This window comes from Parasteatoda tepidariorum, chromosome 4 (assembly GCF_982258835.1).
Source record: "Parasteatoda tepidariorum strain Cologne lab strain chromosome 4, Ptep-v5.0, whole genome shotgun sequence".
Classification (NCBI taxonomy): domain Eukaryota; kingdom Metazoa; phylum Arthropoda; class Arachnida; order Araneae; family Theridiidae; genus Parasteatoda; species Parasteatoda tepidariorum.
The window spans coordinates 120121993-120149832 of NC_141758.1; the positions used below are offsets into that span (position 1 = coordinate 120121993).

At 33.5% G+C, this 27840-nt stretch overlaps 1 long non-coding RNA gene across 1 annotated transcript; it reads right to left on the reverse strand.

The window, feature by feature from the left end:
• Positions 1–1036: 1036 nt before the first annotated feature.
• LOC147812659 (uncharacterized) lies at positions 1037–8519 on the reverse strand. Its single transcript, XR_015433348.1, has 3 exons — positions 8289–8519; positions 5419–5531; positions 1037–3397 (listed from the first exon to the last, which is right to left on the reverse strand). It is a non-coding gene; the product is annotated as an uncharacterized LOC147812659 (long non-coding RNA).
• Positions 8520–27840: the final 19321 nt, after the last annotated feature.

Consider the following 27840-nt stretch of genomic DNA (forward strand, 5'->3'; position numbering starts at 1 on the left):
CTGTCTTAGTAAAAATCACTAGTTTTAAAATTTCTTTCAAGTTAAGAATTTGTTTCAGTTTATACAAAGTCAGAAATTAAATTTTTATCTTTTATAGTTATTAAAATAGAAGCATGTTTTTAAAAATTTGTGCGTATCTTTAATGCACCTGTTACAAAATTTTTATTTTATCTAAATTAGAAATTTCAAAATTCGAGCAAAGTTGAATTTTAATAAGTATTTCTAAACGTTTTTTCCTCGTTATTTTCACTAAACTTGGAAAAATAACTGAAAATGATCGAAACTGCATAACCTTAAAAATTTTTACTATCTCATAATTTATAAAAATTTTATATAATTTTAAAATGTAAATTTTAAGTATACTCTAAATAAAATAGCTTATACCGCGTAGCTATGTCCCATTGTTTAAACTTATTTAGCCGCCGAGTCAATGAATTGATGTTAGCTTATGGTTAAAATATATGTTATAGTTAGTCTGATGTTAGTAGTTAGCCAGAAATAGCATGATGAATAAATGATATGAATGCATAACGAAATTAATTAAACATGAATTGCTTTAAATTTGCTCATCCAGGTATATTTACATTTAAAAAAGGGAAAATTCAAAAATTTTCCAAATTTACTTTTTGAACAGATTCTTTTAAAATATCCTTTTATCACGTGCTATGCCCACAGCCAATTTCGCATAACTAAACGAGCCGAATCATCCGTAATAAATATTATTCAGCGTTGAACATATACTTTTAAGCACTGAATATGTATCAAAACTGCTATAAATATTTAAGAGGGGAGATGAAGCAAATTGAGGCATATTCATTTAAAGATTTTCGTTATGCAAATAGACTCGGCAGAGAAATAAGATTAAAAAACAAGACTAGTTTTGTAGAAGCCCATTTATTAATGTATCAAATATTTTTTATAAGAAATATAATTTTCGTTATCTTAAGAAAAATCAACTAACAATTTGAAATATTTTATTTACCAAACTTCAAACTAATCTATCATTTTCAAAGCATGCGATAATGTGTAAAATTAGTACTAACTACAGATAAAAGTTTCTGTTACGCCAAAGCGTGTTAAAAGCTACGAGTTTTATTTTGAGTGACAAAATTAGAACATTTCTTTAGCAAACCTCTACCGCGTTCCGCTGCGCTAACTTAATTACTAGACACTCGATTTTTCCTTAATATTCTTATAATAGTTTCGTTCTCAAACTTTATACAAAGCACATGAATGCTTTTAAAATTTAGACTAAATACGTAGAATTGTTATTGCGATGGATACTACATAAAGGATAGACAAATTATAAATTTATATTTGTTGAGCGAAATTTACCTTAATACAGTTACGTAAATAAGAATAAGACCTAATGTGTGAAGTGCTAACTATACAACATTGTCTTCCATCGAAGCTAACTAAGATTAGGACAAAAATAAAATTTGAAGTATGCGATGCTATGACGCTACAGCGAGTCTTTAGCATGAAGGGTTTTAAATAATTTAAGTGATAGGTACACAAACCGACAGATCCGGAATAGTAAGATGAGATTTCTATTTCGAACAGTACGGGTTGCCTTAAATACGTAAACTAGTATTTAATATGTGCTTTACTGATGAGGAGAGATTAATTCTTATATCTATCAATTTTATACCGTGTGATTTATTAAGGAGACACTAAATTTGCGATATTGTATGTTCTGCTTTTCCGCCATCTAAATAACTCGTTTCCTCAAAGAGTCTTGCAGTTTTAAAACGTTGATTTAATAAATACCGGTTTTTACCTGCACGCTGGAATTTTTTTCTCTAAAGAATAAAGCAAGTTTAAGAAATAGTTAATTTTAATAATAGCTTGCAAATCTGAGATCAGATTTTGATTATTAGATATAAATTCCTCAGATCTGTTTTTACACACAAGTTTTGCTTAAACTACAGATTAAGTGTATTTTAAATGGTAGATTTTGAAATTAACCCACATTTACTTAAACAGATTCTAAAATGTGAAAGTAACCTATGATGTATTTGGGGGAAATACATTGAAGAGGGATATTTAAAAATTTGTAATACCAAAATAAAATTAGATAAAGTTTTATTCATCTAAATATGTTTCGTCTGAGAATCGAACGGAAGTATTAATTTTTAATAATTCTCTGAAGTTAATGATTTGAATTTAAACACTAAAACAATTCTTTTGAATACAAATTTTAGATTTTAGTTGGTGTACTGGACAATAGTTTGAAGGGAAAAAAGCACAAATAAATCGAAATTAGTTATTTTGCGCCAAGGTTTAATTTTTCTCAAATATTATGCACACAGCTGATAGCGAGGAATAGCTAACAATAAGCTTGTATTATAAATGTTAAGACTATTAACAGTACGTATAAATAATACATAGCTGATAGATTAAAGGTGCAGCAAATTTTCAGAGACTCAGATTTTAAATTTAATTTAAGATATTTATTGGGTAAATACGACTCAAAAAAATTTATGAATAATAATTTTTAGATATGATAAATAGAAAAAGGTATGTTTAGGTAAATAAGACTTAAATATTCTTTACGATTAATAAAAATATTTGAAATAAATTTTTAAACGATGTGCACTTAAATTGCATTTATATTATAAATATGTATTGAGATTTAATTAAAAATTTATATAGCTTAATTCTTATCAGAGAAAATAATTAAATTTCAATAACCAAAATACCGAAGATGGAATTTTCACATTATTTAAGGAGAACATAAAAATAAACCTCGTGTTCTGTTATGTCGATTAGGCAACTGAAGTAGGTCACCTTGGCAGACAACAGGCCTCATGGTAACTAGGTCAGTGATGGAGATCTTGGCAGACAACAGGCCTCATGGTAACTAGGTCAGTGATGGAGATCTTGGCAGACAACAGGCCTCATGGTAACTAGGTCAGTGATGGAGATCTTGGCAGACAACAGGCCTCATGGTAACTAGGTCAGTGATGGAGATCTTGGCAGACAAGAGGCCTCATGGTAACTAGGTCAGTGATGGAGATCTTGGCAGACAAGAGGCCTCATGGTAACTAGGTCAGTGATGGAGATCATGGCAGACAACAGGCCTCATGGTAACTAGGTCAGTGATGGAGATCTTGGCAGACAACAGGCCTCATGGTAACTAGGTCAGTGATGGAGATCTTGGCAGACAACAGGCTTCATGGTAACTAGGTCAGTGATGGAGATCTTGGCAGACAACAGGCCTCATGGTAACTAGGTCAGTGATGGAGATCATGGCAGACAACAGGCCTCATGGTAACTAGGTCAGTGATGGAGATCATGGCAGACAACAGGCCTCGTGGTAACTAGGTCTCAGTGATGGAGATCATTGAAAACATGGTCTTCAAGGAATCTGACGATGAAGTATTCAATACAACGCCTAGTTTTAAAAATACAAAATGTCTTTATTCTTATGGTCAAATTAACATAATTTCACTCTAATCAAAGGCAGTGTTTGATATTGAGAAGAGTAAAGTTTTATAAGTATTAGTTATGCAATATCTCGGGTCTTGGTAGACAACAGCCCTTTAAATGCATATCCAGAGTCTGCATTTAACAAAATTCATAAATCTTATAACTGTGATCATATTAATCCAAACATTTAATTCCTGCTTGTAGGACCTCTGAGCTATGTGCGTACTTTTCAAAACGCTGGAGTAATCTATATATCCTAATGCAGACGAAGTTCAAATGAAAACTTAATGACTTAGTCTAAATTTCAATTACCCAAAACTTTAAGTAACCACGGAATTGAGAGATTTATCTTTAGACCGTGAGGGAACATTAAAATAAGAACTTTCACGAATATTAGACTGTAGAGCTTTATGCCAGATGACTAAATTTATTAGCATCCTGATCAGTTGGAGATTTTATCAGCAGAAGTTCAACATCTCCAACCAAGAAACTAAATTAAGCGTAAGTTTTAGATATGACGAAAGTTACATAGAACGCAATACTAATGTTACAAAGTTTTGTCCAAACAAGTTCAGTTTTTCAGTGAGACAAAAAACCAATTAAAAGCAGTGATGGGGGAGCCACCACTGTTTTTAATTAGTTTTAAAGCTATCGTTCGCTTCCCAATGATGCTACCCAAGTATAGACTGGTACTCCTAATTCTGCTCTTCACTCGCACCGACAACACAGTTCTTACGTAAAATATCCTCTATCGGTTCATGAGTTAGAAGCTCCTTACCATCAGAGATCGTGGAAGGATTTACACAATTTTTAAGGCTAAATTTTTTAAGCAGGGCTTCAAAATTAAATTTAATGTAAAGTTTAAACAAAATATCTGCTCACCTGGAAAGTCATGAGAAATCGTGGAAAGTCATGAATTTCGGTATTGAACGAAATTTGTCACCCACAATTGAACTCTTTGTTCTTTTTTTAAAATTTAAAATCTAATCAAGATGCAGAGTATAACAGTTTTGGTTACACCTATCATTTCAATTAATGTTATTATAATGCTTTTTTAATTTATTGCGGTTTTTGTCTGGGAAAATAGTAACCTTAATAAGTCATGAAAAATAATGAATTTGAAAATCTGAAATGTAGAAGATACCCTGTTTAAAAATGTATAAAATATTTGTCAAATCAAAAGTTTATAGGCAATACTTTTATATTTAAACACACATGTAATTGGTTTGAATGGTAGAGATTTTTATATACTTCCTGTTTGTATTTATTTTTAACATATTTCATTACAATGTTAACCAATTAATACACGAACGTTGTACAGTATCACTTGATAATTACGATTTTACGTGGAATCTTATAGTGCATCTAATAATATGGCCAAGGACGTACTTTCATTTTCATTTATCAGTACGGAAAAATTACTATCATTTCTAAAAGTCGGAGATCAAAAATTTGAAGGGTTTTGAAAATCCAATTAATTAACGTTCAAACGAGGTTAATAAGAATCTAAATTTTCGTCAAAATAACCTATTTTTTTCCTAGTCTAATACTTTAAATATTTACTTTTATTTATGGAATAGTTGAATGTGTAAAGTGTTTTATAATTAAATACATTATAAAATGCTAAAATAGAATAGATACATTAGCACTAGAATGCCTAAGGAAGTCATTTTGACTGCTTTTTAACTTCAATTAGAAAAACAAAAATGTATATGATGACACAATTTCTTAGAATGTTGTGACTTTGTACATCATGTAATTTTTTTTATTGTTAATATTTACTAATAACTCGTTATATAACTGCAAATATATAAAAATATTGAAAATTTTAAACGAATTTCATTATACATTATTCTTTCACAAGACAGTCATTTTTACTGCTTTTGGGAAACTTAGGTATTTATTAAGTTTCAAGACTTTCTAGTGTTAAATAAAATTTATTAAACAATTTCTTAATTAGATCCAAATAAATCTAAACTTACTTACCCATCTAAATCTGATAATCAACATTCTTCTGCAAGGAATAGATTTTTAATCTCGAATGATCAACTTCAGGTAGTAGAGTATCAAACATCAATTTTAAGGTAGATTCTTGGATCCTGCATGAAAATAGGAAATGTCATTAAAAATATAAAATTGCTGCAAATATAGTGGCATATTTTTTTATACTTTCGCGTAATATAATTTAAGTTGGCTGATGAACGCTTTATACTTACGACTAATAAATCGATAATATTAAACCAGGGTGCGTAGCCAAATCTTTCAACAAAAAATAAGCACCTTTTAAGTACTTTTTAAGCACCCAAAAATATTTTAAGCACTACATACATTAACAAAAGACAAAATAATTTTCAAAGACTTTAGCTGATCGTGATAAAATAACTAGTTTCAGACAAAGAACTCTTTTCTTGATTATATTAGCCGTTATAAAATGAGATTTTTCGGTTCGATATGAAAAGGGTGGAAAATGAAAACTGAAATTGAGAATATCTTGCAAAATGCAGCAGAGTTACACATGAGAAGGCAATAATCTCACCGAACCCAGCTCAGTAGACGCACATACGAACTCGCAAGTATTTCAAACATATAAAATGATTGGCGCTTTCATACGCTATGGACCGACGGTACGCCGAAATGAATAGTGAAGAAGTTGAATAGAACAATGTGAAAAGCATGCTTTTACATAATACGTGGCGAAAATAGACATGGGAACGAAAAAAGAATCTCCTTTTTGAAAAGGGAAAATTAAGCACTTTTTAAAAACACCCAATGAAAAAAAGCACGTTTAAAGGCTTTTAAATAACGAAAATCGAAAATAAGCACCTTTAAGCACTTACTTTTGAAATACGCTACGCACCATGTAGACTAAAGCGACAATACTAGAGTTTCGGTGCTCATGCGGTTGAATTAAAATCTCTAATTCTGAAAGGAATTTGAGATATTAAAGACTTAAAATTTTTGTTCATTTTACAGTTTTGACACACTTCTTTTCTAGTCTGAATGACATTTCAACTGTTTAGAAGTCATGAAAATTACTCGTTATAGAAAATCACCGAAGAACCCATCCCTGTGGCAAACTTTTTTCGAGCTATCCGCGACAAAACTCTCTAGCAATAATATCTTACGGCAAGATACTTTTAAACATATATGTTACTAATTTAAAATAACAAAAGTGCTTTGTTTACAATATATATATTTTAAATTGAACGTGTAATAATTTTTATTCTGTTATTATGGGTGATATTCTCGCATGTTGTTGGGGGTGCAGAAATTATTTCATTCTTCGCATATTGTAAGCAATTATCACAATAAAGATAATTATTAAAAATCGTGAAATCCGTAGTTGTGATAGCCGAAAAAAAAAGATAGACAACGAAATCACGAGAATCAGACTCCTCAAATGAGTGTTTAGTTTCGAGATTAGGTAGTAGTTAATTATATCGTATAAAAAATATCGGATTTAAAAGCTAGAAAATCAATAGCAATAACCGCTAAAAATTGGATAAATTATCGCCTTAAAAAATAAATGCTCAAATTCGCGATTCGAATGTTTCCTATAGTTTGAAATATATCGGGATATCTAAAATCCGCGTGAAAATAGACATCAATAACTGCCGAAAATAAAATAGAAACATTACTTGGATTTACGATACAATCTGCGTAAATTGAGCGCGTCAAAAAGTGATTTAAATGCACGATTCAAATATTACGTGAAAATTTCTGCAGAAATGAAGAATTTTTTTTTTATTTATCAAAAGAAAAATCTTTCTGCAAGAACTCTAACGTTCTGCGACAATGTCTTAGTGTCCCTGCAATTCTGCCACGGAGCCATACACAATTGTAAATTGATGTTCGCAGCTAGTCAAGGTTGACCTACGAAGGAAATTTAAAGTAGGCAGCAAACTTCCAAACCTCCTTCTAGGAAGTTATAGTTCATTCCTTTTCATCAGTGTTTCCCAAACTTATGACTTGTGTACCCTTTCTAATATTTCGTTACGCTGAGTACCACTAATAAAAAAAGAGTTAATGCATTTTTTACAATAAACAATTGCACAAAAGTTAAAAAGCACAACAGGCTGTTTACACCACTAATTTTTAAGTGTTAACTCTGCTAAAGTTGCTACGGTTAAAATTTCCCTGCAAGCCAGTTAGTCACCATTATTCATACCAAGAATTAAGAGCAAAATTTGCACACAAAATAATCACATTTCAAGAGAGAAATTTTTTCACAATAGTTAAGTATTGATTTACTTTAAATTCGAAAAAAAATCATTTGCCTTGATCACACTGGTTGAAGGTTGAAACATTTGCTTAACTACATGCAGACTAATTAACGGCATAACGAAATTTTACTTCCCTGGTCTAAGGAAAAAAGCAGAAAAGGAGTGAAAAGATCGCAGATTCATAAATGGTGTTGCAAAACCGAATAAAAATGAATCGGACTTTTAAACCTATAGTTTGTCTACGGTAAGAACTACCCCCTAACGTAAGAGCTAATATAAGAAACTTTCAAAAATTAAATCGTAATTTCATTCATCTCATATATTAAAACTTATATCGTTTTATATTTTAGAAGTAGTTTTTTACCTAACCCATTAACCTCGTTACCATAGTCAGTTTTACTCAATGATATAAAAATAATTTTAACAACTAATACTTTCAGCAAGCCCATTAAAAAAAGCCCATTTCTCATTAAAAAAAAGTTTTTCAAATTTCACTAGAGAGCAAGTTAATTAAAGAAATATATTAATCATTCTTAAAGGAAATTCCGAATTTTGGAGAATTACAAGAATATCATCACTTATCACGAAAAATTTTAAGTACGTAAAAGTAGCGAAGAATAGAAAAAAACTTACTTTAAAGTTCTCGTCAGATGAGACATCGATAAACTACCTTCAATTCCATAATAGCTGGCGAACATTTATTTTAAGATCTGTAGAATTTCTTTGAGACGAAAAAAAAAACAAGCACCGGACTAAATCCTTTCGTACTAAATCCATCTTGATACGTAAAGCTGGACAAAATACACTATCTACCAACTCATAAAAAAAGAAGCAATGACAAAGCAGAGATATGAAGAACTCGTTGGGTACCAGTCTTGCCCCGTATTTTATATCCCTTCATATCGATAACGATTGGCAATTATTGTCTGTCAAAGTTGAGTTGAGTTGATGGGTAAAGGGGATCTATGCTATTCGCGTTTTTGGGGCCACCCTGTGCCGAACGTTATCGCCTGCCAAACTTTCTGTAGCGTGGAGGTGGCGGGTTCGAATCCCACCCTACCCTGGATGTATCTTCGTATTGCCCTTACTTGAATTGTACTATCTGTCTTTCTGCTTGATAAAGGTCCCGCAGTGGACTGATCGTTAAGACACGGTTCCCAGTAGAATACCGTAGTCAAGCATCACTGGTTGCGGTTAGTGTGCCGGTGGGTGACCACTTGGATCAGTCTACGAAGAAACTGATTGTGTGCAGCATTGGTCCTCGTTAAATTGTTCTACCGTAAAGTAGACTTCGCGAGCAAGTCGTTGGGCTACCGAATCGGAAGTGCCATCCCCTCTGCAGAGGATCAAAATTGTGATGGTATATCTTCGGATCATCCACAGGGATGTTTCCCAGACCGTCGCCAATAGCCCATTGTGCAGCTCCAGTGTGACGTAAATAAACCACAACCACAAGCCAAACGTTCTGTAGCGTGGAGGTAGAGGATTTGAATCCCGCCCTACCCCGAATGTATCTTCGTATTGTTCTTATTTGAATTGTTCTATCTGTCTTTCTACCTGATAAAGACTTAAAAGCCGTACTTGTATAATTGAATGCGTATAATGTAATTGAGCATTTGCATGTAATTGAGCACACAAGCATGAAGTACCAATGAATTAAATACTCGTGTGTAATATATCCTCTGTGCCTTGAGTGAGCTGAGGTTACTTTTCATGGTAGGGAAAATTTCTAGCAAAAGTTGCTGAGGAAATAAGAGGTTGTAGGGTAATTACATTTTTACAGAAAGATAAAAGGGGCCTCCCTGGAAAAGTGGTCTCACCATTTCACCAAACGCTCTCTAGCTTGGAAGTAACGTGTAAGGATTCCACCGCCAGCCTGAATACATCATTGTGATGTTCTTCTCAAGCTTGAGTCCCGCATTGGACTGATCTTAAAGACACGGTTCCCAGTAGAATACCGAAGTCAAGTATTACTGGCTGTGGTCTAGTAGTGGGTGGGTAAAAACCTTGATCAGCCTGATAAATAAAATATATTGCTGTTGTTAGTTCACTTCTGTTAACCATTCATGTCCCGCAGTGGACTGAACGTTAAGACGCGGTTCCCAGCAGATCACCGAAGTCAAGCATCACTGGCTGCTGTCAGTGTGCGGGTGACCACTTGGATCAGTCTGCGTAGGGACCGAGGGTGTGCGGTATGGGTCCTCGTTAAACTGTGCTACCGCAAAGTGCTCGACTTCGCGCGCAGGTCGTCGGGCTACCGAAGCGGGGGTGCCATCCCCTCCGCAGAGGATCAAAATTGTGATGGCATGTCTTCGGATCATCCTCCGGGATGTTTCCCAGACCGTCGCCAATAGCCCATTGTGCAGCTCTAGTGCGACGTAAATTAACAACAGCAACAGTTAACCATTCATTAAATGCTTATGGTGCGAAGGCGATGGTTTTGATTTCTGTGGTATAACCGACTTATATCTTAGTTATTATCTTCATGCAGTTGGTGTTTGTTCCACTCCGTTACAGTGTTGAGGTTCTTTAGTGACCTCAGACACGAACTTGAAACCTTCTATTTTACCGTCCGAGATATTAGACTCTCAGCTTCTCTTTACACATTAGATACTCAGTTACCTTCCCATTAAGTCTATGTTTCTTTTCTCTAATCATTTTAGTCAAGATACATGGTCCTCCTGCCGAATATTTTGAAGCTCCGAGGAATCGGGTTTGAATTCCGTTCTAACCCTGATTGTAACTTTTTCGAATTTGTGCTATATGTTCTTCGATTGACCAGGGTCAAATCGAATAAAATGAAGGGTCTGATTGAATTTTCATTTTATACATGTGAATAAAGTAATCAAATCAAATCACTCCTCTAGTACCATTCAACTTGATGAAGTTTTTGCAAGAGAATCTAGCAGGGTAGCCAAGAAACAAAAATTTGGTTTAGTGATATGAACAGATTCGTTCCCTGAAATTTCTGAAAGACCGCTACGACAAAAGGATCAGCATATAATGTTTTTATATCGAATAACCTTATTTTCTAATGAGTAAACAAGCCGTATTTGAAACTTAAAAGCGATTCATAGTTTCAGATAGATTGTTTCAGACTCTAGATCGAGATACAGCCTCACATATGGCAAGCAGAAAAAATTGTTTAAACCTCTTGAGTTAGCAAAGGAATGTGACCTATATTTTACGTCTCGAGGAAAAATTATAGCTGAGAACAGAACTGAACTAAGGCATATAACAACGAATATAAAACCGCGAATAGAGTATTTTTAAATGAGGATAAAAATAATAATTGTGATACGTGTCTGAGTAATGAAAAAAGTCCATTATACTTTTGTCCTAAATTTAGAAGACTTTCAGTGTATTAGCGAATAGAATAGACAAGATTAAAATGTATGCTATAAATGGGAAGATTTCCATATCGTGATCTGTGGCAGAATAATTGCCAAATCTTGGCAACTTCCCGGCAGCTGCCCACTAGAACATCACAGAAGGGGACTAATTTGAAAGGAATAACTAGTAGCCACCCCAGGGCAAACATCTACTTATTTTGTTTTTTCTTTTTTCAAATTTGTAAGTTTGAAATCTATTTGGCATCTTGGCGCGACAGATCACGATACGGAAAAATCCATTAATTGCATGTGTTCATATTGTTTCCGTGGGAAAGCTCACAAAAAATTAAATCACTTCCCGAAAGAAATGAAATACATTGAGTCAACAGATGAAATAAAATGTAAATCAGCCGCTGATTTCGTCCTAAATAAGTCACTATCTGGGAGGGAGTAATGAATTGTATTCTTTATCTCGCCACACCACTGAATGGTGTCACCAGCCTTTCGTCGCCTCAAATCTAAGTCAAAACACTAAGAATGTTATTTTACCTACTGTAATAGGTTTAATAAAAGATAAATATTCGCAATGGCAGAAAGCGCTCGAATTCTAATTCATTCTGGTTCTGAAATTTGAATAATGAGTCATGAGTGTTTAAAGCGATAACAATTGAAAATAGAAAAAATAAACCAGTCTGTCTTTCAGAAAAAATAAACCAGTCATTTATGATACCTTGTTAATACCCAATCGTAGACAAGGTGAGGTGCGTAACGTTTTTAAAAAGTGCTTAAAGTTTCTTATTTTTGATTAACGTTTTTTAAAGGCCCTTGAAGTTGCTTTTTCATTCGAGAATTGTAAAAAGTGCTTAATTTTCTATCTTTTAAAAAGCGATTTTTTTTCTTTTCCTTGTCGATTGTCGTTTTAAATTATAAAAAAATTCATGATTTTCACACTTTTCTCTACAATGTTTATCAGACACTATTTATTTTATCATGATTACGTAAAGTTTCTGAAATTTGTTATAAATTTTATCGATTTTATGTTTATAAAGTAAGAACTTTAAACGATAGAAAAAAATTATTTTTATTACTGCACAGATTCTGGTTACGATTTTTTTTTTTTTTTTTTTTGTAAAGTGATTAAAAATATTTTTTGAGTGCTTAACATTATTTTATTGCGATTTATCATTGAGGGGTCACCGTCCTCTTCACAAGTGAAAAACTTTTCAGCTCCCGCGTATAGAAAAATAAAAATATTTGAATATGAAATTATAAACATTTTAGTCCCATATTAAGTCGTTTAACATTTTTGTTTTGATGCTCTTCTGAAACCTTTCTTTCAAATAATTGAAAATATATTTTATAGCTAATGCATTTAAGCCATAAAAATTTTTTTGTTGCTAATTTTAGTAAAAATAACTCATATGCAGGTAGGTACTTTATAGACGTCGCATTAGAGCTACACAATGGGCTATTGGCGACGGTCTGGGAAACATCCCTGAGGATGATCCGAAGACATGACATCACAATTTTGATACTCTGCAGAGGGGATGGCTCCCCTGCTTTGGTAGGCCGACGACCTGCGCACGAAGTCGAGCACTATATGGTAGAATAGCTTAGCGCGGACCGATACGGCGCATCCTCGGTCCCTACGCAGGCTGATCAAAGTGGTTACCCACTCGCACACTGACAGCAGCCAGTGACGCTTAACATCGGAGTTCTATCATAAGTAAATAATTTAAGTGTTTTTGCGTAAAAATAAATTCAGCGGAATCATTTTGAAATTTAAATTCAATACTTAATTAAATATTTTTCTTATATTTTATTTCAAAAAATTTTTGACAAATTTTATCAGAGCTGCGGTAAATAGAGCGTTCACCTCTCAATGAGATGGCCTTGTTTGGAAACCCAGAGGTGCTGGTAGATTCAAATTCCGGTCCCGACTCGCACCGAACACAGTGCACTCGCAGGATATCCTCAGTGGTAGATGGATCAAGGGTTAGTATACCTCAGCCTTCGGGCTAACGGTGAGAGGGTTTCGTGGTTCTCCTCTCACTATAACGCAACTGCGAATTCGTTTCATCAAAAAGACCTCCGCGAAAGCTAGTTTGTTCCAATGCTTGATCTATGAGTACTCTTGTCTTCTGGGGAAGGTTCAAAATTACAAGGCTACGTAGTTGAACACAGATAGTCGTAAACTCAGAAGAACGTCTACTGCTCAATGCCGGCAATATAATAAAAATGTTATTAGGTGGATCTGAAATCCACCGCCTGATTTTTTTTTATTAGTACTACTATGAGTGAAATATTTTTAAAAATCTAATCACATATACTTTATCAGTTAACAAAAAATGTGAGGTAAAGTATATTTGAGAGTATCCCTTTGAATTATCACACAAAGAAAGAAAAAAACACATAAATTATGCAAATAAACTATCTTACTAATACATTTAAGAATTCTTTATAAAAAGTGTTAAAAACAAACAAATATTTGCATACTTTATAGTTTTCTAGTAACAAATTTCTAAATTTGAAAAAAAGTATATTTAATTAAGATAAAAAATAGATCGATCTTCCAAATTTTCCGAAAATCCATAACATCTCTTAATCACCAACAATCTTATTAGGTACCTGCAGAAGGGATTCACTGAAAGGCTATTATAAAAAGAAACAATACAATATTTTCAACAATCTGACTGGTTTGGATGATTTTCATCTTACCTTCCATTATCTATTTAAAGAACTTCCTTCCGGATAATTAATAAAATCTATTTTGGAACTTTATGTGCCCCCTAATTAGTGTATAGAAATTCCCTATGGTACGATTGTTTGGTATATGAAACTCTAATTTCTGGCAGAGTTTGAAAATTATAAGTTAATATTAAAGGGAGTTACGGAGTGAGTCGTGTGCGTCGCTCCGGAGACGAAATTTATCCGTTTTTCAGTTAATATTCCTTATTTCCCAAAGAAGAATAATTATTTTTATATATATATAACACTTTATTCACGTTGAAATATCGAAAAATAAATTTTAAAATATAAAATAAAGTAAATAGGAAAGAAATTTAAAAATTAATCCGTGACCAGGATCGAACCCCTAACCACCGCGTCAACAAACTTCGTTACCATGGCGCAAACAACCTCACCACGGCTCAGGCGTTGCTTACACGAATATATAGCTTAAAGAACTTCCTTCCGGTTAATTAACAAAATCTATCTTGGCCCTTTATGTGCCCCCTAATTAGTGTATAAAAATTCTCTTTTTTGCGATTGTTTGGTATATGAAACTCGAATTCTGGGCAGAGTTTGAAAATTATAAGTTAATATTAAAGGGAGTTACGGAGTGAGTCGTGTGCGTAGCTCCGGAGTCGGAATTTAACCGTTTTTCAGCTATTAATGCCTTTTTCCCAACGAAGAATAATTATTTTTATATATATAACCTTTTATTCACGTTTAAATATCGAAAAATAAATTTTAAAAAATAAAATAAAGTAAATAGAAAAAAAATTAAAAAATTAATCCGTGACCAGGATCGAACCACTAACCACCACGTCTACAAACTTCGTTATCATGGCGCTAACAACCTCACCACGGCTCACGCGTTGCTTCCACGAATATATAGCTTAAAGAACTTCCTTCCGGTTAATTAACAAAATCTATTTTGGCCCTTTATGTGCCCCCTAATTAGTGTATAAAAATTCTCTTTGGTACGATTGTTTGGTATATGATACTCTAATTCCGGGCAGAGTTTGAAAATTATAAGTTAATATTAAAGTGAGTTACGGAGTAAGTCGTGTGCGTAGCTCCGGAGTCGGAATTTAACCGTTTTTCAGCTATTCATCCCTTTTTCCCGAAGAAAAATAATTATTTTTATATATATAACCTTTTATTCACGTTTAAATATCGAAAAATAAATTTTAAAAAATAAAATAAAGTAAATAGAAAAAAATTTAAATATTACTCCGTGACCAGGATCGAACCCCTAACCACCGCGTCTACAAACTTCGTTATCATGGCGCTAACAACCTCACCACGGCTCACGCGTTGCTTCCACGAATATATAGCTTAAAGAACTTCCTTCCGGTTAATTAACAAAATCTATTTTGGCCCTTTATGTGCCCCCTAATTAGTGTATAAAATTTCTCTTTGGTACGATTGTTTGGTATATGAAACTCTAATTCCGGGCAGAGTTTGAAAATTATAAGTTAATATTAAAGGAAGTTACGGAGGGAGTCGTGTGCGTAGCTCCGGAGTCGGAATTTAACCGTTTTTCAGCTAATCATCCCTTTTTCCCAAAGAAAAATAATTATTTTTATATATATAACCTTTTATTCACGTTTAAATATCGAAAAATAAATTTTAAAAAATAAAATAAAGTGAATAGAAAAAAATTTAAAAATTAATCCGTGACCAGGATCGAACCCCTAACCACCGCGTCTACAAACTTCGTTATCATGGCGCTAACAACCTCACCACGGCTCACGCGTTGCTTCCACGAATATATAGCTTAAAGAACTTCCTTCCAGTTAATTAACAAAATCTATTTTGGCCCTTTATGTGCCCCCTAATTAGTGTATAAAATTTCTCTTAGGTACGATTGTTTGGTATATGAAACTCTAATTCCGGGCAGAGTTTGAAAATTATAAGTTAATATTAAAGGGAGTTACGGAGTGAGTCGTGTGCGTAGCTCCGGAGTCGGAATTTAACCGTTTTTCAGCTATTCATCCATTTTTCCCAAAGAAAAATAATTATTTTTATATATATAACCTTTTATTCACGTTTAAATATCGAAAAATAAATTTTAAAAAATAAAATAAAGTGAATAGAAAAAAAATTTAAAAATTAATCCGTGACCAGGATCGAACCCCTAACCACCGCGTCTACAAACTTCGTTACCATGGCGCTAACAACCTCACCACGGCTCACGCGTTGCTTCCACGAATATATAGCTTAAAGAACTTCCTTCCGGTTAATTAACAAAATCTATTTTGGCCCTTTATGTGCCCCCTAATTAGTGTATAAAAATTCTCTTTGGTGCGATTGTTTGGTATATGAAACTCGAATTCTGGGCAGAGTTTAAAAATTATAAGTTAATATTAAAGGGAGTTACGGAGTGAGTCGTGTGCGTAGCTCCGGAGTCGGAATTTAATCGTTTTTCAGCTATTAATCCCTTTTTCCCAAAGAAAAATAATTATTTTTATATATATAACCTTTTATTCACGTTTAAATGTCGAAAAATAAATTTTAAAAAATAAAATAAAGTAAATAGAAAAAAAATTTAAAAACTAATCCGTGACCAGGATCGAACCCCTAACCACCGCGTCTACAAACTTCGTTATCAAGGCGCTAACAACCTCACCCCGGCTCACGCGTTGCTTCCACGAATATATAGCTTAAAGAACTTCCTTCCGGTTAATTAACAAAATCTATTTTGGCCTTTTATGTGCCCCCTAATTAGTGTATAAAATTTCTCTTTGGTACGATTGTTTGGTATATGAAACTCTAATTCCGGGAAGAGTTTGAAAATTATAAGTTAATATTAAAGGGAGTTACGGAGTGAGTCGTGTGCGCAGCTCCGGAGTCGGAATTTAACCGTTTTTCAGCTAATCATCCCTTTTTCCCAAAGAAAAATAATTATTTTTATATATATAACCTTTTATTCACGTTTAAATATCGAAAAATAAATTTTAAAAAATAAAATAAAGTAAATAGAAAAAAAAATTGAAAATTAATCCGTGACCAGGATCGAACCCCTAACCTCCGCGTCTACAAACTTCGTTATCATGGCGCTAACAACCTCACCACGGCTCACGCGTTGCTTCCACGAATATATAGCTTAAAGAACTTCCTTCCGGTTAATTAACAAAATCTATTTTGGCCTTTTATGTGCCCCCTAATTAGTGTATAAAATTTCTCTTTGGTACGATTGTTTGGTATATGAAACTCTAATTCCGGGAAGAGTTTGAAAATTATAAGTTAATATTAAAGGGAGTTACGGAGTGAGTCGTGTGCGTAGCTCCGGAGTCGGAATTTAACCGTTTTTCAGCTAATCATCCCTTTTTCCCAAAGAAAAATAATTATTTTTATATATATAACCTTTTATTCACGTTTAAATATCGAAAAATAAATTTTAAAAAATAAAATAAAGTGAATAGAAAAAAAATTTAAAAATTAATCCGTGACCAGGATCGAACCCCTAACCACCGCGTCTACAAACTTCGTTATCATGGCGCTAACAACCTCACCACGGCTCACGCGTTGCTTCCACGAATATATAGCTTAAAGAACTTCCTTCCAGTTAATTAACAAAATCTATTTTGGCCCTTTATGTGCCCCCTAATTAGTGTATAAAAATTCTCTTTGGTGCGATTGTTTGGTATATGAAACTCGAATTCCGGGCAGAGTTTGAAAATTATAAGTTAATATTAAAGGGAGTTACGGAGTGAGTCGTGTGCGTAGCTCCGGAGTCGGAATTTAATCGTTTTTCAGCTATTAATCCCTTTTTCCCAAAGAAAAATAATTATTTTTATATATATAACCTTTTATTCACGTTTAAATATCGAAAAATAAATTTTAAAAAATAAAATAAAGTAAATAGAAAAAAATTTAAATATTACTCCGGGACCAGGATCGAACCCCTAACCACCGCGTCTACAAACTTCGTTATCATGGCGCTAACAACCTCACCACGGCTCACGCGTTGCTTCCACGAATATATAGCTTAAAGAACTTCCTTCCGGTTAATTAACAAAATCTATTTTGGCCCTTTATGTGCCCCCTAATTAGTGTATAAAAATTCTCTTTGATACGATTGTTTGGTATATGAAACACTAATTCCGGGCAGAGTTTGAAAATTATAAGTTCATATTAAAGGGAGTTACGGAGTGAGTCGTGTGCGTAGCTCCGGAGTCGGAATTTAATCGTTTTTCAGCTATTAATCCCTTTTTCCCAAAGAAAAATAATTATTTTTATATATATAACCTTTTATTCACGTTTAAATGTCGAAAAATAAATTTTAAAAAATAAAATAAAGTGAATAGAAAAAAAATTTAAAAACTAATCCGTGACCAGGATCGAACCCCTAACCACCGCGTCTACAAACTTCGTTATCAAGGCGCTAACAACCTCACCCCGGCTCACGCGTTGCTTCCACGAATATATAGCTTAAAGAACTTCCTTCCGGTTAATTAACAAAATCTATTTTGGCCCTTTATGTGCCCCCTAATTAGTGTATAAAATTTCTCTTTGGTACGATTGTTTGGTATATGAAACTCTAATTCCGGGAAGAGTTAGAAAATTATAAGTTAATATTAAAGGGAGGTACGGAGTGAGTCGTGTGCGTAGCTCCGGAGTCGGAATTTAACCGTTTTTCAGCTAATCATCCCTTTTTCCCAAAGAAAAATAATTATTTTTATATATATAACCTTTTATTCACGTTTAAATATCGAAAAATAAATTTTAAAAAATAAAATAAAGTGAATAGAAAAAAAATTTAAAAATTAATCCGTGACCAGGATCGAACCCCTAACCACCGCGTCTACAAACTTCGTTATCATGGCGCTAACAACCTCACCACGGCTCACGCGTTGCTTCCACGAATATATAGCTTAAAGAACTTCCTTCCGGTTAATTAACAAAATTTATTTTGGCCCTTTATGTGCCCCCTAATTAGTGTATAAAAATTCTCTTTGGTACGATTGTTTGGTATATGATACTCTAATTCCGGGCAGAGTTTGAAAATTATAAGTTAGTATTAAAGTGAGTTACGGAGTAAGTCGTGTGCGTAGCTCCGGAGTCGGAATTTAACCGTTTTTCAGCTATTCATCCCTTTTTCCCGAAGAAAAATAATTATTTTTATATATATAACCTTTTATTCACGTTTAAATATCGAAAAATAAATTTTAAAAAATAAAATAAAGTAAATAGAAAAAAATTTAAATATTACTCCGTGACCAGGATCGAACCCCTAACCACCGCGTCTACAAACTTCGTTATCATGGCGCTAACAACCTCACCACGGCTCACGCGTTGCTTCCACGAATATATAGCTTAAAGAACTTCCTTCCGGTTAATTAACAAAATCTATTTTGGCCCTTTATGTGCCCCCTAATTAGTGTATAAAATTTCTCTTTGGTACGATTGTTTGGTATATGAAACTCTAATTCCGGGCAGAGTTTGAAAATTATAAGTTAATATTAAAGGAAGTTACGGAGGGAGTCGTGTGCGTAGCTCCGGAGTCGGAATTTAACCGTTTTTCAGCTAATCATCCCTTTTTCCCAAAGAAAAATAATTATTTTTATATATATAACCTTTTATTCACGTTTAAATATCGAAAAATAAATTTTAAAAAATAAAATAAAGTGAATAGAAAAAAATTTAAAAATTAATCCGTGACCAGGATCGAACCCCTAACCACCGCGTCTACAAACTTCGTTATCATGGCGCTAACAACCTCACCACGGCTCACGCGTTGCTTCCACGAATATATAGCTTAAAGAACTTCCTTCCAGTTAATTAACAAAATCTATTTTGGCCCTTTATGTGCCCCCTAATTAGTGTATAAAAATTCTCTTTGGTGCGATTGTTTGATATATGAAACTCGAATTCCGGGCAGAGTTTGAAAATTATAAGTTAATATTAAAGGGAGTTACGGAGTTAGTCGTGTGCGTAGCTCAGGAGTCGGAATTTAATCGTTTTTCAGCTATTAATCCCTTTTTCCCAAAGAAAAATAATTATTTTTATATATATAACCTTTTATTCACGTTTAAATATCGAAAAATAAATTTTAAAAAATAAAATAAAGTAAATAGAAAAAAATTTAAATATTACTCCGTGACCAGGATCGAACCCCTAACCACCGCGTCTACAAACTTCGTTATCATGGCGCTAACAACCTCACCACGGCTCACGCGTTGCTTCCACGAATATATAGCTTAAGGAACTTCCTTCCGGTTAATTAACAAAATCTATTTTGGCCCTTTATGTGCCCCCTAATTAGTGTATAAAATTTCTCCTTGGTACGATTGTTTGGTATATGAAACTCTAATTCCGGGCAGAGTTTGAAAATTATAAGTTAATATTAAAGGGAGTTACGGAGTGAGTCGTGTGCGTAGCTCCGGAGTCGGAATTTAATCGTTTTTCAGCTATTAATCCCTTTTTCCCAAAGAAAAATAATTATTTTTATATATATAACCTTTTATTCACGTTTAAATGTCGAAAAATAAATTTTAAAAAATAAAATAAAGTAAATAGAAAAAAAATTTAAAAACTAATCCGTGACCAGGATCGAACCCCTAACCACCGCGTCTACAAACTTCGTTATCAAGGCGCTAACAACCTCACCACGGCTCACGCGTTGCTTCCACGAATATATAGCTTAAAGAACTTCCTTCCGGTTAATTAACAAAATCTATTTTGGCCCTTTATGTGCTCCCTAATTAGTGTATAAAAATTCTCTTTGGTGCGATTGTTTGGTATATGAAACTCGAATTCCGGGCAGAGTTTGAAAATTATAAGTTAATATTAAAGGGAGTTACGGAGTGAGTCGTGTGCGTAGCTCCGGAGTCGGAATTTAATCGTTTTTCAGCTATTAATCCCTTTTTCCCAAAGAAAAATAATTATTTTTATATATATAACCTTTTATTCACGTTTAAATATCGAAAAATAAATTTTAAAAAATAAAATAAAGTAAATAGAAAAAAATTTAAATATTACTCCGGGACCAGGATCGAACCCCTAACCACCGCGTCTACAAACTTCGTTATCATGGCGCTAACAACCTCACCACGGCTCACGCGTTGCTTCCACGAATATATAGCTTAAAGAACTTCCTTCCGGTTAATTAACAAAATTTATTTTGGCCCTTTATGTGCCCCCTAATTAGTGTATAAAAATTCTCTTTGGTACGATTGTTTGGTATATGATACTCTAATTCCGGGCAGAGTTTGAAAATTATAAGTTAGTATTAAAGTGAGTTACGGAGTAAGTCGTGTGCGTAGCTCCGGAGTCGGAATTTAACCGTTTTTCAGCTATTCATCCCTTTTTCCCGAAGAAAAATAATTATTTTTATATATATAACCTTTTATTCACGTTTAAATATCGAAAAATAAATTTTAAAAAATAAAATAAAGTAAATAGAAAAAAATTTAAATATTACTCCGTGACCAGGATCGAACCCCTAACCACCGCGTCTACAAACTTCGTTATCATGGCGCTAACAACCTCACCACGGCTCACGCGTTGCTTCCACGAATATATAGCTTAAAGAACTTCCTTCCGGTTAATTAACAAAATCTATTTTGGCCCTTTATGTGCCCCCTAATTAGTGTATAAAATTTCTCTTTGGTACGATTGTTTGGTATATGAAACTCTAATTCCGGGCAGAGTTTGAAAATTATAAGTTAATATTAAAGGAAGTTACGGAGGGAGTCGTGTGCGTAGCTCCGGAGTCGGAATTTAACCGTTTTTCAGCTAATCATCCCTTTTTCCCAAAGAAAAATAATTATTTTTATATATATAACCTTTTATTCACGTTTAAATATCGAAAAATAAATTTTAAAAAATAAAATAAAGTGAATAGAAAAAAATTTAAAAATTAATCCGTGACCAGGATCGAACCCCTAACCACCGCGTCTACAAACTTCGTTATCATGGCGCTAACAACCTCACCACGGCTCACGCGTTGCTTCCACGAATATATAGCTTAAAGAACTTCCTTCCAGTTAATTAACAAAATCTATTTTGGCCCTTTATGTGCCCCCTAATTAGTGTATAAAAATTCTCTTTGGTGCGATTGTTTGATATATGAAACTCGAATTCCGGGCAGAGTTTGAAAATTATAAGTTAATATTAAAGGGAGTTACGGAGTTAGTCGTGTGCGTAGCTCAGGAGTCGGAATTTAATCGTTTTTCAGCTATTAATCCCTTTTTCCCAAAGAAAAATAATTATTTTTATATATATAACCTTTTATTCACGTTTAAATATCAAAAAATAAATTTTAAAAAATAAAATAAAGTAAATAGAAAAAAATTTAAATATTACTCCGTGACCAGGATCGAACCCCTAACCACCGCGTCTACAAACTTCGTTATCATGGCGCTAACAACCTCACCACGGCTCACGCGTTGCTTCCACGAATATATAGCTTAAGGAACTTCCTTCCGGTTAATTAACAAAATCTATTTTGGCCCTTTATGTGCCCCCTAATTAGTGTATAAAATTTCTCCTTGGTACGATTGTTTGGTATATGAAACTCTAATTCCGGGCAGAGTTTGAAAATTATAAGTTAATATTAAAGGGAGTTACGGAGTGAGTCGTGTGCGTAGCTCCGGAGTCGGAATTTAACCGTTTTTCAGCTAATCATCCCTTTTTCCCAAAGAAAAATAATTATTTTTATATGTATAACCTTTTATTCACGTTTAAATATCGAAAAATAAATTTTAAAAAATAAAATAAAGTGAATAGAAAAAAATTTAAAAATTAATCCGTGACCAGGATCGAACCCCTAACCACCGCGTCTACAAACTTCGTTATCATGGCGCTAACAACCTCACCACGGCTCACGCGTTGCTTCCACGAATATATAGCTTAAAGAACTTCCTTCCAGTTAATTAACAAAATCTATTTTGGCCCTTTATGTGCCCCCTAATTAGTGTATAAAAATTCTCTTTGGTGCGATTGTTTGATATATGAAACTCGAATTCCGGGCAGAGTTTGAAAATTATAAGTTAATATTAAAGGGAGTTACGGAGTTAGTCGTGTGCGTAGCTCAGGAGTCGGAATTTAATCGTTTTTCAGCTATTAATCCCTTTTTCCCAAAGAAAAATAATTATTTTTATATATATAACCTTTTATTCACGTTTAAATATCAAAAAATAAATTTTAAAAAATAAAATAAAGTAAATAGAAAAAAATTTAAATATTACTCCGTGACCAGGATCGAACCCCTAACCACCGCGTCTACAAACTTCGTTATCATGGCGCTAACAACCTCACCACGGCTCACGCGTTGCTTCCACGAATATATAGCTTAAGGAACTTCCTTCCGGTTAATTAACAAAATCTATTTTGGCCCTTTATGTGCCCCCTAATTAGTGTATAAAATTTCTCCTTGGTACGATTGTTTGGTATATGAAACTCTAATTCCGGGCAGAGTTTGAAAATTATAAGTTAATATTAAAGGGAGTTACGGAGTGAGTCGTGTGCGTAGCTCCGGAGTCGGAATTTAACCGTTTTTCAGCTATTCATCCATTTTTCCCAAAGAAAAATAATTATTTTTATATATATAACCTTTTATTCACGTTTAAATATCGAAAAATAAATTTTAAAAAATAAAATAAAGTGAATAGAAAAAAAATTTAAAAATTAATCCGTGACCAGGATCGAACCCCTAACCACCGCGTCTACAAACTTCGTTATCATGGCGCTAACAACCTCACCACGGCTCACGCGTTGCTTCCACGAATATATAGCTTAAAGAACTTCCTTCCGGTTAATTAACAAAATCAATTTTGGCCCTTTATGTGCCCTCTAATTAGTGTATAAAAATTCTCTTTGATGCGATTGTTTGGTATATGAAACACTAATTCCGGGCAGAGTTTGAAAATTATAAGTTAATATTAAAGGGAGTTACGGAGTGAGTCGTGTGCGTAGCTCCGGAGTCGGAATTTAATCGTTTTTCAGCTATTAATCCCTTTTTCCCAAAGAAAAATAATTATTTTTATATATATAACCTTTTATTCACGTTTAAATGTCGAAAAATAAATTTTAAAAAATAAAATAAAGTAAATAGAAAAAAAATTTAAAAACTAATCCGTGACCAGGATCGAACCCCTAACCACCGCGTCTACAAACTTCGTTATCAAGGCGCTAACAACCTCACCACGGCTCACGCGTTGCTTCCACGAATATATAGCTTAAAGAACTTCCTTCCGGTTAATTAACAAAATCTATTTTGGCCCTTTATGTGCCCCCTAATTAGTGTATAAAAATTCTCTTTGGTACGATTGTTTGGTATATGATACTCTAATTCCGGGCAGAGTTTGAAAATTATAAGTTAATATTAAAGTGAGTTACGGAGTAAGTCGTGTGCGTAGCTCCGGAGTCGGAATTTAACCGTTTTTCAGCTATTCATCCCTTTTTCCCGAAGAAAAATAATTATTTTTATATATATAACCTTTTATTCACGTTTAAATATCGAAAAATAAATTTTAAAAAATAAAATAAAGTAAATAGAAAAAAATTTAAATATTACTCCGTGACCAGGATCGAACCCCTAACCACCGCGTCTACAAACTTCGTTATCATGGCGCTAACAACCTCACCACGGCTCACGCGTTGCTTCCACGAATATATAGCTTAAAGAACTTCCTTCCGGTTAATTAACAAAATCTATTTTGGCCCTTTATGTGCCCCCTAATTAGTGTATAAAATTTCTCTTTGGTACGATTGTTTGGTATATGAAACTCTAATTCCGGGCAGAGTTTGAAAATTATAAGTTAATATTAAAGGAAGTTACGGAGGGAGTCGTGTGCGTAGCTCCGGAGTCGGAATTTAACCGTTTTTCAGCTAATCATCCCTTTTTCCCAAAGAAAAATAATTATTTTTATATATATAACCTTTTATTCACGTTTAAATATCGAAAAATAAATTTTAAAAAATAAAATAAAGTGAATAGAAAAAAATTTAAAAATTAATCCGTGACCAGGATCGAACCCCTAACCACCGCGTCTACAAACTTCGTTATCATGGCGCTAACAACCTCACCACGGCTCACGCGTTGCTTCCACGAATATATAGCTTAAAGAACTTCCTTCCAGTTAATTAACAAAATCTATTTTGGCCCTTTATGTGCCCCCTAATTAGTGTATAAAAATTCTCTTTGGTGCGATTGTTTGATATATGAAACTCGAATTCCGGGCAGAGTTTGAAAATTATAAGTTAATATTAAAGGGAGTTACGGAGTGAGTCGTGTGCGTAGCTCAGGAGTCGGAATTTAATCGTTTTTCAGCTATTAATCCCTTTTTCCCAAAGAAAAATAATTATTTTAATATATATAACCTTTTATTCACGTTTAAATATCGAAAAATAAATTTTAAAAAATAAAATAAAGTAAATAGAAAAAAATTTAAATATTACTCCGTGACCAGGATCGAACACCTAACCACCGCGTCTACAAACTTCGTTATCATGGCGCTAACAACCTCACCACGGCTCACGCGTTGCTTCCACGAATATATAGCTTAAGGAACTTCCTTCCGGTTAATTAACAAAATCTATTTTGGCCCTTTATGTGCCCCCTAATTAGTGTATAAAATTTCTCCTTGGTACGATTGTTTGGTATATGAAACTCTAATTCCGGGCAGAGTTTGAAAATTATAAGTTAATATTAAAGGGAGTTACGGAGTGAGTCGTGTGCGTAGCTCCGGAGTCGGAATTTAACCGTTTTTCAGCTATTCATCCATTTTTCCCAAAGAAAAATAATTATTTTTATATATATAACCTTTTATTCACGTTTTAATATCGAAAAATAAATTTTAAAAAATAAAATAAAGTGAATAGAAAAAAAATTTAAAAATTAATCCGTGACCAGGATCGAACCCCTAACCACCGCGTCTACAAACTTCGTTATCATGGCGCTAACAACCTCACCACGGCTCACGCGTTGCTTCCACGAATATATAGCTTAAAGAACTTCCTTCCAGTTAATTAACAAAATCTATTTTGGCCCTTTATGTGCCCCCTAATTAGTGTATAAAAATTCTCTTTGGTACGATTGTTTGGTATATGAAACTCTAATTCCGGGCAGAGTTTGAATATTATAAGTTAATATTAAAGGGAGTTACGGAGTGAGTCGTGTGCGTAGCTCCGGAGTCGGAATTTAATCGTTTTTCAGCTATTAATCCTTTTTTCCAAAGAAAAATAATTATTTTTATATATATAACCTTTTATTCACGTTTAAATGTCGAAAAATAAATTTTAAAAAATAAAATAAAGTAAATAGAAAAAAAATTTAAAAATTAATCCGTGACCAGGATCGAACCCCTAACCACCGCGTCTACAAACTTCGTTATCATGGCGCTAACAACCTCACCACGGCTCACGCGTTGCTTTCACGAATATATAGCTTAGAAAACTTCCTTCCGGTTAATTAACAAAATCTATCTTGGCCCTTTATGTGCCCCCTAATTAGTGTATAAAAATTCTCTTTGGTGCGATTGTTTGGTATATGAAACTCGAATTTTGGGCAGAGTTTGAAAATTATAAGTTAATATTAAAGGGAGTTACGGAGTGAGTCGTGTGCGTAGCTCCGGAGTCGGAATTTAAACCGTTTTTCAGCTTTTAATCCCTTTTTCCCAAAGAAAAATAATTATTTTTATATATATAACCTTTTATTCACATTTAAATATCGAAAAATAAATTTTAAAATATAAAATAAAGTAAATAGGAAAAAAATTTAAAAATTAATCCGTGACCAGGATCGAACCCCTAACCACCACGTCTACAAACTTCGTTATCATGGCGCTAACAACCTCACCACGGCTCACGCGTTGCTTCCACGAATATATAGCTTAAAGAACTTCCTTCCGGTTAATTAACAAAATCTATTTTGGCCCTTTATGTGCCCCCTAATTAGTGTATAAAAATTCTCTTTGGTACGATTGTTTGGTATATGAAACTCTAATTCCGGGCAGAGTTTGAAAATTATAAGTTAATATTAAAGGGAGTTACGGAGTGAGTCGTGTGCGTAGCTCCGGAGTCGGAATTTAATCGTTTTTCAGCTATTAATCCCTTTTTCCCAAAGAAAAATAATTATATTTATATATATAACCTTTTATTCACGTTTAAATGTCGAGAAATAAATTTTAAAAAGTAAAATAAAGTAAATAGAAAAAAATTTAAAAATTAATCCGTGACCAGGATCGAACCCCTAACCACCGCGTCTACAAACTTCGTTATCATGGCGCTAACAACCTCACCACGGCTCACGCGTTGCTTCTCCGAATATATAGCTTAAAGAACTTCCTTCCGGTTAATTAACAAAATCTATTTTGGCCCTTTATGTGCCCCCTCATTAGTGTATAAAAATTCTCTTTGGTACGATTGTTTGGTATATGAAACTCTAATTCCGGGCAGAGTTTGAAAATATAAGTTAATATTAAAGGGAGTTACGGAGTGAGTCGTGTGCGTAGCTCCGGAGTCGAAATTTAACCGTTTTTCAGCTATTAATCCCTTTTTCCCAAAGAAAAATAATTATTTTGATGTATATAACACTTTATTCACGTTGATCTTTATTCACGTATTATCTTTCATGCTTCGAACACAAGCGTTCATATACGCAAAGTTAAAATAAATTTTGTAAATTGTTATTAAAAATTTGATAATTTTTTTAAAAAAATAATTCATTCTGAAGCTTACGTACGCTGGCCTGCTTACTTATTAGGAAGTACGGATTTTCGATATAAAAACATCGTATGCTGTTTTTTTGTTTCTTTTTTTTTTTTTTTTTTTTTTTTATGGTCGTCGAAGATTTTCAGAGATTTCGGAAAAGAATCTGTGTTTATATCACTATGCGTGATTCTTGTTTCTTTGCTACCCTGCAAAATTCTTTTGCAAAACTTCATCAAGTTGAATGGTGCTAGAGGAGTCCCGAAAATCCGTAGCATCCCTTAATCTCTGAGATTAGCTTCACTTCCTACTGGGGGAGGGGGGGCGGTCATTCCTCTGTCGGGAACCTATGACGTAGAAAGAAAGAGAGGAATTGAAATGCCATTATAAGAAACAGTACAATTTTTCAGCAATCAGACTGGTTTGGATGTTTTTTACCTCACCTTCTAGTACCGATTTAACATTATTTT